We start from the raw sequence: 14,625 nt of genomic DNA, 5'->3' as shown, positions 1-14,625 counted from the left end.
GACGCGGGGCTGGGCGGTCCGGGGCTGGGCGGTCCGACCCGGAGGCCGTGCACCCAGGCTCCACCCGCGCCCCCTGCCCTGGGGCGCCCCGCGGCTCCCCCTCCCGGTCGCTCTCTCCCCAGCCACGCTGCCGTCCCGCCCCCTCTCTGTTTTCTGTCACTTACCAGCAGCTCTGCTGACAAGCGAGAAAACTGACAACTGAGAAGAGTCGTCTGCGAGCGCGCCGGGACCGGCGTCTGGTCTAGCACCCGCGGGCGCGGAGAGAGGGGCGCGCCGGGCACCGCCGGCGGCAGGGCACACGCTTGCCGGGCTCCAGCCCCGCACCCGGAGACCCGCGCGCGCCAGGGCGGCCCGCCGTAGCGCAGGGCCCCCAGCCCCGGCGCGCCGATGACTCCCGAAGCCCGCACAAAATGAATAGCACGGCACCGCTCGCGGAAATCCCAGGGAACCGAGGTCCGTGTCCTCCCAGGGGGCCGGTGGGGCAAACAGCCCCGGCGACGTTCCGCGGAGTTTGTGCTTGGAGCTTTCATTCACAGCGCTCACTTCCACGCCCGCCACAGAGGCGGTTCCATTTTGAAATATTAAAGCAATTGACAGGGACTAAAGTAACCACACATCACACTTAGAAAGTCCCGATATGTTCTTGCTAATGGGAGTCACCTCTCTCTCTCTCCCTCCCTCCCTCCCTCTCTCTCTCTCTCTCTCTCTCTGTTCTCTCTCTCTCTCTGTCTGTCTCTCTCCCCCCAAAATGGTGTGAAGAAAGGAAAATATAAACAAAAGTAAGGAAGTTGGAGTTTCCACTGATTCATGACAGACTCCTCAAAGGGTCCCTGGGCAGATGTTGACACTGGAGAGGAGTTTCAGCTCCAAGAAGCTACAACTCAGTATCTGCATCCCCCTAGGTCATTCACAATGTCAATGAAGTGTAATGCTCAGGCAGAGTGGGACCAGGTAATGCAGTTAAGAGGGGAGGAGAGAGGTGGGATTAAAAGAAAGACCAAAGACAGAAAAAGAAAAGAAAGAAAAGATCCTGGCTGAAGCTGACTGAGGCCCAGACATCACAGGAACTGGTGGTTAAGCTCCCTTCCAGATGCAGCCAACCACCACTTCCCACTTCCCAGCGGCCATTTCAAACCTGGGACTCAGGGCTCCTGAGATTCAGGACGCAGCTTGCCCTATAATGGTATTGTCCCTCATTGGCAGTTAATGATTCAGTCACACTCCCAGCATTCTTATTCTATCCATCAGATACTTGCCTGCTTCTCAAAATTCAGATAAACTTAAAGGTGAGAACTAGTTTTTCTCCATTGCTCAAGTAAAGTTCCATTCAAGTGGCCTTGATAAAGAAATTTTTAAAGCAGTGTTTAAATCCTAAATGCTCATCCATTTGGAAGTGGGCATTTACTTTCCAGAAATTAGAGATGAGAGTGATGAGGATGGCATGGCTAGCCCCATTCACTGCAGTGGAGAAGGTACCTGCCTGAAGGTGAGATGACAGACCTTTTTGATTGAAAAGAACTTACATACTCACCTACCACACAAGCTGAAGTCATCTCATTAAAGTCAGTCCTTAAGGATTTTCTGGAAGCACATACAGTTCCAGTGAGTTAAAGCATTACTCTCAAGCAAAGACAGCATTAAGCAGTCAACATCTTACGATAAAATTTGTTTACCTGAGGAAACCAATTTACCAACCCAATGTCACCCAATGCAAAACTGTGACTTCCATGGAATTGGACTTTAAGAGATTATTTTATGTTATTTTATTTTTTAACATCTTTATTGGAGTATAATTGCTTTACAATGGTGTGTTAGTTTCTGCTTTATAACAAAGTGAATCAGCTATACATATACATATATCCCCATATCTCCTCCCTCTTGCATCTCCCTCCCAGCCTCCCTATCCCACCCCTCTAGGTGGTCACAAAGCACCAAGCTGATCTCCCTGTGCTATGTGGCTGCTTCCCACTAGCTATCTATTTTATATCTGGTAGTATTTATATGTCCATGCCACTCTCTCACTTCGTCCCAGCTTACCCTTCCCCCTCCCTGTGTCCTCAAGTCCATTCTCTACGTCTGCGTCTTTATTCCTGTCCTGCCCCTAGGTTCTTCAGAACCTTTTTTTTTTTTTGATTCCATACATATGTGTTAGCATATAGTATTTGTTTTTCTCTTTCTGACTTACTTCACTCTGTATGACAGACTCTAGGTCCATCCACCACTACAAATAACTCAATTTCTTTTTCTTTTTATGGCTGGGTAATATTCCATTGTATATATGTGCCACATCTTCTTTATCTATTCATCTGTCGATGGACACTTAGGTTGCTTCCATGTCCTGGCAATTGTAAACAGAGCTGCAGTGAACATTGTGGTACATCATTCTTTTTGAATTATGGTTTTCTCAGGGTATATGCCCAGTAGTAGGATTGCTGGGTCATATGGTAGTTCTAGTTTTAGTTTTTTAAGGAACCTCCATACTGTTCTCCATAGTGGCTGTATCAATTTACATTCCCACCAACAGTGCAGGGGGGTTCCCTTTTCTCCACACTCTTTCCAGCATTTGTTGTTTGTAGATTTTCTGATGATGCCCATTCTAAACCATGTGAGATGATACCTCATTGTAGTTTTGATTTGCATTTCTCTAATGATTAGTGATATTGAGCAGCTTTTCATGTGCCTCTTGGCCATCTGTTTGTCTTCTTTGGAGAAATGTCTATTTAGGGTCTTCTGCCCATTTTTTGATTGGGCTGTTTGTTTTCTTGATATTGAGCTACATGAGCTGCTTATATATTTTGGAGAGTAATCCTTTGTCCATTGATTTGTTTGCAAATATTTTCTCCCATTCTGAAGGTTGTCTTTTCCTCTTGTTTATGGTTTCCTTTGCTGTGCAAAAGCTTTGAAGTTTCCTTAGGTCCCATTTGTTTATTTTTGTTTTTATTTCCATTTCTCTAGGAGGTGGGTCAAAAAGGATCTTGCTGTGATTTATGTCATAGAGTGTTCTGCCTATGTTTTCCTCTAAGAGTTTGATAGTTTCTGGCCTTACATTTAGGTCTTTAATCCATTTTGAGCTTATTTTTGTGTGTGGTGTTAGGGAGTGTTCTAATTTCATTCTTTTACATGCAGCTGTCCAGTTTTCCCAGCACCACTTATTGAAGAGGCTGTCTTTTCTTCATTGGATATTCTTGCCTCCTTTATCAAAAATAAGCTGACCATATGACATAATAACATGGTGTATCTAAAAGTAGTAATATGTTGGTGGAGAGAAGGCAAACTCTTCCTAATGTAGTTTAGAAAGAACCCTGAATGAGAAGCAAGGAATCCCGTGGTGTTTTGTAGTACTTTGGCCTCAGTGTTCTCATCTGTGAAGTGGGAGCACTGGTCACTCAGAGATGGGATATGGAGAAGGCAGAGGTGGACCCTGACCCTGAGAACTAAGTACTCCACTTCCTCATTCAACCAGAGCATCTCTTTCTTTACTTTTAAAATCTGAGGTAGGCATTAGAATCCCTTATAAGATGTTAATTTGAAGTAAAATATTCTGTTGCTTAAGAAATTCGAAGATGTCTAAATTAGATTATCTTTAAGGTTCCTCCAGCTCCAAAAACTACTATGGCTCTAAAATAAAGAAAAGTTATATCCTTATTAACTTTCTCATACATGTTTACTTTTTTAAGTTTTCTAAAATGAAGCAAAATCATGTTTTACAAACATTTTTAAAGACTATTTTTGGTTCTCTTTCTCTGATTAGCTTACTTAAAGTGAAAGGCTATTCTTTTCCTTTTTCTTTCAAAATTTGCTTTTCTCTGACTTGAACAAAATCCCACTAATGGGCTTCCCTGGTGGTGCAGTGGTTGAGAGTCTGCCTGCCGATGCAGGGGACACGGGTTCGTGCCCCAGTCCGGGAAGATCCCACATGCCAAACTCCATTTGGGGATCATACTTCTGTCTTGTATCCCCAAAACAAGTCGTTAAAATAATCTCTTGGATTGGAAGAATCAACATTGTGAAAATGACTACACTACCCAAAGCAATCTACAGATTCAATGCAATCCCTATCAAACTACCAATAGCATTTTTCACAGAACAAAAAATTTCACAATTTGTATGGAAACACAAAAGACCCTGAATAGCCAAAATCTTGAGAAAGAAGAACAGAGCTAGAGGAATCATGCTCCCTGACTTCACACAGTACTACAAAGCCACAGTAATCAAAACAGTATGGTACTGGCACAAAAATAGACACAGAAATCAATGGAACAGGATAAAGAGCCCAGAAATAACCCCACGAACTAACAGTCAATTAATCTAAACAAAGGAGGCAAGAATATACAATGGAGAAAAGACAGTCTCATCAATAAGTGGTGCTGGGAAAACTGGACAGCTACATGTTAAAAAATGAAATTAGAACATTCTCTAACACTGTATACAAAAATAAACTCAAAATGGATTAAAGACCTAAATTTAAGATTGGATACTATAAAACTCTAGAGGAAAGCACAGGCAGAACACTCGTTGACATAAATTATAGAAATATTTTTTGGATCCGTCTCCTAAAATAAAGGGAAAAAAAGCAAAATAAACAAACAGGACCTAATCAAACTTAAAAGCTTTTGCACAGCAAAGGAAACCATTGACAAAATGAAAAGACAGCCTACTGAATGGGAGAAAATATTTGCAAATGATATGACTAATAAGAGATTAATATCCAACATATATAAACAGTTCATATAACTCAACATCAAAAAAACAAACAACCCAATTAAAAATTGGGCAGAAAAACTGAATTGACATTTTTTCAAAGAGGAAATGCAGATGGCCAACAGGCACATGAAAAGATGCTCAACATCACTAGTCACGAAGGAAATTCAAATCAAAACCACAATGAGATATCACCTCACACCTGTCAGAATGGCTATCATCAAAAAGAACACAAATAACAAATGTTGGCGAGGATGTGGAGAAAAGGGAATCTTTGTACACTGTTTGTGGGTATGTAAATTGGTGCAGACACTGTGGAAAACATTATGGAAATTTCTCGAAAAACTAAAAATAGAACTACCATATGACCCAGCAATTCTACTCCTCGCTATGTATCAGAAAAAAAATAAAAACACTAATTCGAAAAGATACGTGCATGGGAACTTCCCTGGTGGTCCAGTGGTTAGGACTGGGCACTTCCACTGCAGGAGGTATGGGTTTGATCCCTGGTTAGGGAACTCAGACCCCACAAACTGCACAGCATGGCCAAAAAAAAAGAAAGAGAAGATATGGGCACCCAATGTTCATAACAGCATTATTTACAATTACCAAGGTATGAAGCAACCTAAGTGTCCATCAACAGATGAATGTCTAAAGAAGATGTGTATATTCCATATACACAATGGAATACTACTCAGCCATAAAAAAGAATGAAATTTTGCCATTTGCAGCAATATGGATGGACTTGGAGGGCACTATGCTAAGTGAAATAAGTCACACGAGAAAGACAAATACTGTATGATCTCTCTTATATGTGGAATCTAAAAAAATACAAGAAACTAGTGAATAAAACAAAAAAGAAGCAGACTCACAGATATAGAGAAAAAACTAGTGGTTACTAGTGGGGAGAGGTGGGGAGAGGCAATATAGGGATGGGGGAGGGGGAATGCAAACTATTGAGTGTAAGATAGGCTACAGAGATGCATTGTACAACACAGGGAATATAGCCAATACTTTGTAATAACTGTGAAGTGGAGTATAACCTTTAAAATTGCATAAAAACTAAAACCAAAAATAAATAAATAAAACCTTTGGTTCAAGAAAAAAAATAAAGTAAAATAGTGCCCCAAATAGACAAAGAGTAACTTAGCCTAAGTACTATCAAACCTCTGCATAATCAGCATTAAGTATCAGAAGATCAGAAGGAAAGTGAACTCCCTGTACCTGGCAGAGTTCAAGGAGAAGCTGCATGACCATCAGACAAGGGAGCAGAAATCAGGCTTCACAGGCATGAGAATGACCCCTCAGTTCCCCTTCATCACTACAATGTCACAATTCAATAATAACTGCAATAAAAACAACCACTACCCTTACTGGCTATTGAGAACTACCATGTGCCAAGCACCATGCTAAAAGCACATCACAGGTTGGTTCATTTTCACCCTCAACAAAACACTTCAGAAGAATTCATTATGTCCATTTACAAGTAAAGACAGAAGAGGCACCCAAAAGTCAGATCAATTTTGCAAAGACGTACTGCTAAAATGGCAAAGCCAGGTTTTAAACCAAGACCATAGTGCAAAGTTCTTTTCCCTTTGTTATTATCTCTTCCCTACAGACACATAAAAAGACAAATTAAAAGGTATATAACAGAGAGGGTGGAGCTGCAGGAGCACATATGAGGGGTCCCGAAAACTGCGGGGGAATTACAGTAGCTACGTAGTGGAGATAATATCTGAACTGGATCTTGAAGGTGGAAGGTGGGTGGAGGCAGGTGATTCTAGAAAGATGGAACTGTATGAGAAGATACACAGAAGCCTGAGAAGGGGTGGAGTGGCCAGTGACCCACAAACAATTTTGTGGCTTGACTATAAGTGCATGACTAAGAAGAACAGGAGAAAAGTGCTGGCAGTGTCAGCCAGACCTGTGTGGTCATGGAAGAAGTTTGGGCTCTCTTCTGCAGACGATAGGGAGCTATGGGTGGCTCTAGGCAGAGGGAAGCATGGTCACATGTGGAGGGTACCTGCTGCCTGAATATGCATCATATACTGAGGTCAGCTCAGGGAACCTGCCTCAGGACCATGCAACAACCATGGGGCAAATGATAACCAGGGCTCCATAAGAGGAATCCAACTACCAAATGCAAACAAGCTCCTCAGCTTACCAAGGAAGAGCTAGACAAAGAAAACAGACAAAATCAGAAAAAGCACAGCATTATCTCCCATGAACACCCATCTTCTAGCTACAAGATTATGATTGCTTGCTTTGGCCTCCATGAAGCAAGCCAGTGTCCTTGATACATTTTTCATAATTTGGCAATGGCGTCATCTAGAGTCTTTTCACGGGAAAATTCTGGAGAAGCATTTAGGACATTGGAAGTAGCACCATCAAGCAGAGCAGCCCCTCTTTCCTGCCCACACCAAGTGTGAGCCAGCCCCCAGGACACACTGTCATCACAGGCTCTTCTCTCCCATGGGCGTTTCTTTCCAGCAAGGGGCCTCTTTGGTGACAGTCACACTGCTTTCCCCTTTGATGTCTTCTCTTTTTGGTTTCATAGTTTGGGGCAGATTCTATACTAGGAACTACCTCCACCAGGAAAAAAAAAAGATGCAAAAAGAGACAGTGGACTGACGAAGCCCTGAGGACGAAGCCCCATGTGAAATGGGGCTCAACCATCCAGAGTGTAGCCCAGCGAGGCAGGGAGAGGAGATGGGAGGAGAGACAGGATGGAGTCCCAGCTCAGGGGTGGTCTGATGTAACCTGCATGTGATCCAGTTTTTGCCCCTACCTCTGGAAGGATCCTTCAGTTACTCTGACAGGAGAAGTTCATGTAACCCTTCCAGTGGAGGTAAATACAGGAAAAGGAAAGGACTAGGAGTAGCACTGAATCGCCTGTGACCCAGAACAAGATGTTTCTCTTCTCTTCTCTGGCCATGGCTGGGTTGGGCTCAGTGACCTCTGGATCTTTTCCCAGCTCTCACATACCCTGATTGAAAACCTTCAGCCTGATCTGAGCTAACCAAGCTTTTCATTGACCCAAAAAAGCTGTAGGAAAACCTGGAGTCTAGCCCCTGGCTAGATTTGACTATAACAAACATGGCCTAGGTTGGCCAATCAGAGCCATCCACCTCCTATCTCTGAACAAAGTGATTGGTCTGAAGGTGACATGTAACTAAAGCAGATCCAACACCAGTTCCTTATGGGAGATTCGATGTGGTCCCTGGGAAAGAGAGAGGAGGTCTATTTGTCTTTTCTCTGGGATAACAGAGAAAAGCAGACAGAAGAACCAAAAAGACAAAGAAAAAAATGTGAAAGGGTCTTTCGAGCCCCTTGATCCTGCTATTCCTGAAGCCAGAACTACCCATGGACTTTTAAGTTATATGAACAAAATAAATATCTCCTCCACCCCCCCACCCATTTTTTTTTCACTTAAACTAGCGTGAATCAGATTTCTGTCACTGACGACTAAGAGAATCCTAACTAATACAACTCCTCCCTTAGAGAACTACTGTAAGGAATTTTTTGAAAAAACATGTATGACCAGTGCCTTAAACCCTGAAGGCTCTTGTGAGACAGTAGTTCCTCCCCCATCTTACCCGTCCAACAGCACATGAAGGAAGGGAAGATGGAAAATGGTACTGGAACCTTGGCGTGCACAGCACCCAAGATAAATATAGAGACTTTATTATCCTGGTAAAGAGATAAGTCAAAAATTGTGTTTCAGCATTGAAGGGATTACTTTTGAAGATGGCGGAGTAGAAGGACGTGCTCTCACTCCCTCTTGCGAAAACACCAGAATTACAACTAGCTTCTGGACAATCATCGACAGGAAGACACTGGAACTCACGAAAAAAGGTACTCCACATCCAAAGACAAAGGAGAAGCCATGATAAGACGGCAGGAGGGGCGCAATCACAGTAAAATCAAATCCCATAACTGGTGGGTGGGTGACTCACAGACTGGCAAACACTTATACCACAGAAGTCCACCCACTGGAGTGAAGGTTCTAAGCCCCACGTCAGGCTTCCCAACCTGGGGGTCAGGCAACTGGAGGAGAAATTCCTAGAGAATCAGACTTTGAAGCCTAGTGGGAACTGATTGCAGGACTTCCACAGGACTGGAGGGGAACAGAGACTCCACTCTTGGAGGCACACACAAAGTAGTGTGCACATCGGGACCCAGTGGAAGGAGCAGTGACCCCGAGGGAGACTGAACCAGACCTACCTGCTAGTGTTGGAGGGTCTCCTACAGAGGCAGGGGTGGCTCCGTTTCACCATGGGGACAAGGACACTGGCAGCAGAAGTTCTGAGAAGTACTCCTTGGCGTGAGCCCTCCCAGAGTCAGTCATTAGCTCCACCAAAGAGCCCAGGAAGACTCCTGTGTTGGGTCGCCTCAGGTCAAACAACAAACAGGGAGAGAACCCAGCCCCAACCATCAACAGTCAAGTGGATTAAAGTTTTACTGAGCTCTGCCCACCAGAGCAACAGTCAGCTCTACCCACCACCAATCCCTCCCATCAAGTCTCTTAGATAACCTCATCCACCAGAGGGCAGACAGCAGAAGCAAGAAGAACTACAATCCTGCAGCCTGTGGAACAAAAACCACATTCACAGAAACACAGACAAGATGAAAAGCCAGAGGGCTATATACTAGATGAAGGAACAGGATAAAACCTCAGAAAACCAACTACATGAAGTGGAGACAGGCAACCTTCCAGAAAAAGAATTCAGAATAATGATAATGAAGATGATCCTGGACCTCAGAAAAAGAATGGAGGCAAAGATCGAGAAGATGCAAGAAATGTTTAACAAAGACCTAGAAGAATTAAAGAACAAACAAACAGAGATGAACAATACAATAACTGAAATGGAAACTACACTAGAAGGAATCAATAGCAGAATAACTGAGGCAAAAGAACGGATAAGTGACCTGGAAGACAGAATGGTGGAATTCACTGCTGCGGAACAGAATAAAGAAAAAAGAATGAAAAGAAATGAAGACAGCCTAAGAGGCCTCTGGGACAACATTAAACGCAACAACATTCGCATTATAGGGGTCCCAGAAGGAGAAGAGAGAGAGAAAGAACCAGAGAAAATATTTGAAGAGATTATAGTCGAAAACTTCCCTAACATGGGAAAGGAAATAGCCACCCAAGTCCAGGAAGCGCAGCAAGTCCCATACAGGAGAAACACGCCGAGACACATAGTAATCAAATTGGCAAAAATTAAAGACAAAGAAAAATTATTTAAAGCAGCAAGGGAAAAACGACAAATAGCACACAAGGGAACTCCCATAAGGTTAACAGCTGATTTCTCAGCAGAAACTCTACAAGCCAGAAGGGAGTGGCATGATATACATAAAGTGATGAAAGGGAAGAACCTACAACCAAGAATACTCGACCCTTCAAGGATTTCATTCAGATTCGGTGGAGAATTCAAAAGCTTTACAGACAAGCAAAAGCTAAGAGAATTCAGCACCACCAAACCAGCTCTACAACAAAAGCTAAAGGAACTTCTCTAAGTGGGAAACACAAGAGAAGAAAAGGACCTACAAAAACAAACCCAAAACAATTAAGAAAATGGTCATAGGAACATACATATTGATAATTACCTTAAACGTGAATGGATTAAATGCTCCAACCAAAAGACACAGGCTTGCTGAATGGATACAAAAACAAGACCCGTATATATGCTGTCTACAAGAGACCCACTTCAGACCTAGGGACACATACAGACTGAAAGTGAGGGGATGGAAAAAGATATTCCATGCAAATGGAAATCAAAAGAAAGCTGGAGTAGCTATACTCATATCAGATAAAATAGACTTTAAAATAAAGAATGTTACAAGAAACAAGGAAGGACACTACATAATGATCAAGGGATCAATCCAAGAAGAAGATATAACAATTATAAATATATATGCACCCAACATAGGAGCACCTCAATACATAAGGCAACTGCTAACAGCTATAAAAGAGGAAATCAACAGTAACACAGTAATAGTGGGGGACTTTAACACCTCACTTACACCAATGGACAGATCATACAAAATGAAAATACATAAGGAAACAGAAGCTTTAAATGACACAATAGGCCAGATAGATTTAATTGATATTTATAGGACATTCCATCCAAAAGCAGCAGATTGCACTTTCTTCTCAAGTGCGGAGGAAACATTCTCCAGAATAGATCACATCCTGGGTCACAAATCAAGCCTCGGTAAATTTAAGAAAATTGAAATCATATCAAGCATCTTTTCTGACCACAACACTATGAGATTAGAAATGAATTACAGGAAAAAAAACGGGAAGAACACAAACACATGGAGGCTAAACAATATGTTACTAAATAACCAACAGATCACTGAAGAAATTAAAGAGGAAATCAAAAAATACCTAGAGACAAATGACAATGAAAACACGACAATCCAAGACCTATGGGATGCAGCAAAAGCAGTTCTAAGAGGGAAGTTTATAGCTATAAAAGCCTACCTCAAGAAACAAGAAAAATCTCAAATAAACAATCTAACCTTACACCTAAAGGAACTAGAGAAAGAAGAACAGACAAAACCCAGAGTTAGTAGAAGGAAAGAAATCAAAAAGATCAGAGCAGAAATAAATGAAATAGGAACAAAGAAAACAATAGCAAAGATCAATAAAACTAAAAGCTGGTTCTTTAAGAAGATAAACAAAATTGATAAACCATTAGCCAGACTCATCAGGAAAAAGAGGGACAGGACTCAAATCAATAAAATTAGAAATGAAAAAAGGAGAAGTTACAACAGACACCGCATAAAAACAAAGCATCCTAAGAGACTACTACAAGCAATTCTATGACACTAAAATGGACAACCTGGAAGAAATGCACAAATTCTTAGAAAGGTATAAGCTTCCAAGACTGAACCAGGAAGAAACAGAAAATATGAACAGACCAATCACAAGCATTGAAATTGAAACTGTGATTAAAAATCTTCCAATAAACAAAAGTCCAGGACCAGATGGCTTCACAGGTGAATTCTATCAAACATTTAGAGAAGAGCTAACACCCATCCTTCTCAAACTCTTCCAAAAAATTTCAGAGGAAGGAACACTCCCAAAGTCATTCTATGAGGCCGCCATCACCCTGATACCAAAACAAGACAAAGATACTACAAAATCAGAAAATTACAGACCAATATCACTGATGAAAATAGATGCAAAAATCCTCAACAAAATACTAGCAAACAGAACTCAACAACACATTAAAAGGATCATACACCACGATCAAGTGGAATTTATCCCAGGAATGCAAGAATTCTTCAATATATGCAAATCAATCAATTGATACACCAAATTCACAAATTGAAGAAGAAAAACCATACGATCATCTCAATAGATGCAGAAAAAGCTTTTGACAAAATTCAACACCGATTTATGATAAAAACTCTCCAGAAAGTGGGCATAGAGGGAACCTACCTCAACATAATAAAGGCCATATACGACAAACCCATGGCAAACCTCATTCTCAATGGTGAAAAACTGAAAGCATTTCCTCTAAGATCAGGAACGAGACAAGGATATCCACTCTCACCACTATTATTCAACATAGTTTTGGAAGTCCTAGCCACGGCAAACAGAGAAAAAAAAGAAATAAAAGGAATACAAATTGGAAAAGAAGAAGTAAAACTGTCACTGCAGATGACATGATACTATACATAGAGAATCCTAAAGATGCCACCAGAAAACTACTAGAGCTAATCAATGAATTTGGTAAAGTTGCAGGATACAAAATTAATGCACAGAAATCTCTTCCATTACTATACATTAATGATGAAAAAATCTGAAAGAGAAATTATGGAAACACTCTCATTTACCATTGCAACAAAAAGAAAAAAATACCTAGGAATAAACCTACCTAGGGAGACAAAAGATCTGTATGCAGAAAACTATAAGACACTGATGAAAGAAATTAAAGATGATACAAACAGATGGAGAGCTATACCATGTTCTTGGATTGGAAGAATCAGCATTGTGAAAATGACTATACTACCCAAAGCAATCTACAGATTCAATGCAATCCCTATCAAATTACCAATGGCATTTTTTACAGAACTAGAACAAGTCATCTTAAAATTTGTATGGAAACACAAAAGACCCCGAATAGCCAAAGCAGTCTTGAGGGACAAAAATGGAGCTGGAAGAATCAGACTCCCTGACTTCAGACTATACTACAAAGCTACAGTAATCAAGACAATATGGTACTGGCACAAAAACAGAAATGTAGATCAATGGAACAAGATAGAAAGCCCAGAGATAAACCCACACACCTATGGTCCACTAATCTATGACAAAGGAGGCAAAGATATACAATGGAGGAAAGACAGTCTCTTCAATAAGTGGTGCTGGGAAAACTGGACAGCTACATGTAAAAGAATGAAATTAGAATACACCCTAACACCATACACAAAAATAAACTCAAAATGGATTTGAGACCTAAATGTAAGACTGGACACTATAAAACTCTTAGAGGAAAACATAGGAAGAACACTCTTTGACATAAATCACAGCAAAATCTTTTTTGATACATCTCCTAGAGTAATGGAAATAAAAACAAAAATAAACAAATGGGACCTAATGAAACTTCAAAGCTTTTGCACAGCAAAGGAAACCATGAACAAGACGAAAAGACAACCCTCAGAATGGGAGAAAATATTTGCAAATGAATAAACAGACAAAGGATTAATCTCCAAATTATATAAACAGCTCGTGCAGCTCAATATTAAAGAAACAAACAACCCAATCCCAAAATGGGCAGAAGACCTAAATAGACATTTCTCCAAAGAAGAGATACAGATGGCCAAGAAGCACATGAAAAGCTGCTCAACATCACTAATTATTAGAGAAATGCAAATCAAAACTACAATGAGGTACCACCTCACACCAGTTAGAATGGGCATCATCAGAAAATCTACAAACAACAAATGCTGGAGAGGGTGTGGAGAAAAGGGAACCCCCCTGCACTGTTGGTGGGAATGTAAATTGATACAGCCACTATGGAGAACACTATGGAGATTCCTTAAAAAACTAAAAATAGAATTACCATATGATCCAGCAATCCCACTACTGGGCATATACCCTGAGAAAGCCATAATTCAAAAAGACACATGCACCTCAATGTTCACTGCAGCACTATTTACAATAGCCAGGACATGGAAGCAACCTAAATGCTCATCGACAGATGAATGGATAAAGTTGTGGTATATATATACAATGGAATATTACTCATCCATAAAAATGGAACGAAATTGAGTCATTTGTTGAGACATGGATGGATCTAGAGACTGTCATACAGAGTGAAGTAAGTCAGAAAGAGAAAAAGAAATATCATATATTAACGCATGTATGTGGAAACTAGAAAAATGGTACAGATGAACTGGTTTGCAGGGCAGAAGTGGAGACACAGATGTAGAGAACAAACGTATGGACACCAAGGGGGGAAAACCATGGTGGGGTGGGGATTGTGGTGTACTGTATTGGGCGATTGGTATTGACATGTATACACTGATGTGTATAAAACTGATGACTAATAAGAACCTGCAGTATAAAAAAACAAACAAAAACAACAAATACTAAACTTTCTTTAGGTTATTTGTATGGAAATATGTTAATACAAATGTTTCAGACATTACATGAAATTTCTAAAAATCTTATATGTTCAGGTATAATGTTATAAGTCATAATTCTAGTTATTACTTTAAAATGTATATCTCAGAGATAACTAAATTTCCTTGTCAATTGCATTATTATGAACTTACATCAAATCTTTAAAAAAAATTTGTGTTTCAATAATTTTTTGATAATGGCCTCTCAAAGCATTGCCATATTACACACATTAGCCCCTCCGAACAACCCTAGAGTGAATGAAACACATATTATTTTTATCCCCA

The 14,625-nt window shown here is 40.8% G+C and overlaps 1 protein-coding gene across 7 annotated transcripts in view; it reads right to left on the bottom strand.

Annotated features, from left to right (window-relative positions):
• The window catches only part of PDE1C (phosphodiesterase 1C), a 554,383-nt gene that overhangs the window by 271,296 nt on the left and 268,462 nt on the right, over positions 1–14,625 (bottom strand). The gene's annotated exons all lie outside the window — the stretch shown is intronic.

This window comes from Globicephala melas, chromosome 9 (assembly GCF_963455315.2).
Source record: "Globicephala melas chromosome 9, mGloMel1.2, whole genome shotgun sequence".
NCBI classification, from domain to species: domain Eukaryota; kingdom Metazoa; phylum Chordata; class Mammalia; order Artiodactyla; family Delphinidae; genus Globicephala; species Globicephala melas.
Note: the sequence above shows the minus strand (reverse complement) of the source record. Positions and strands in the feature narration are given on the sequence as shown.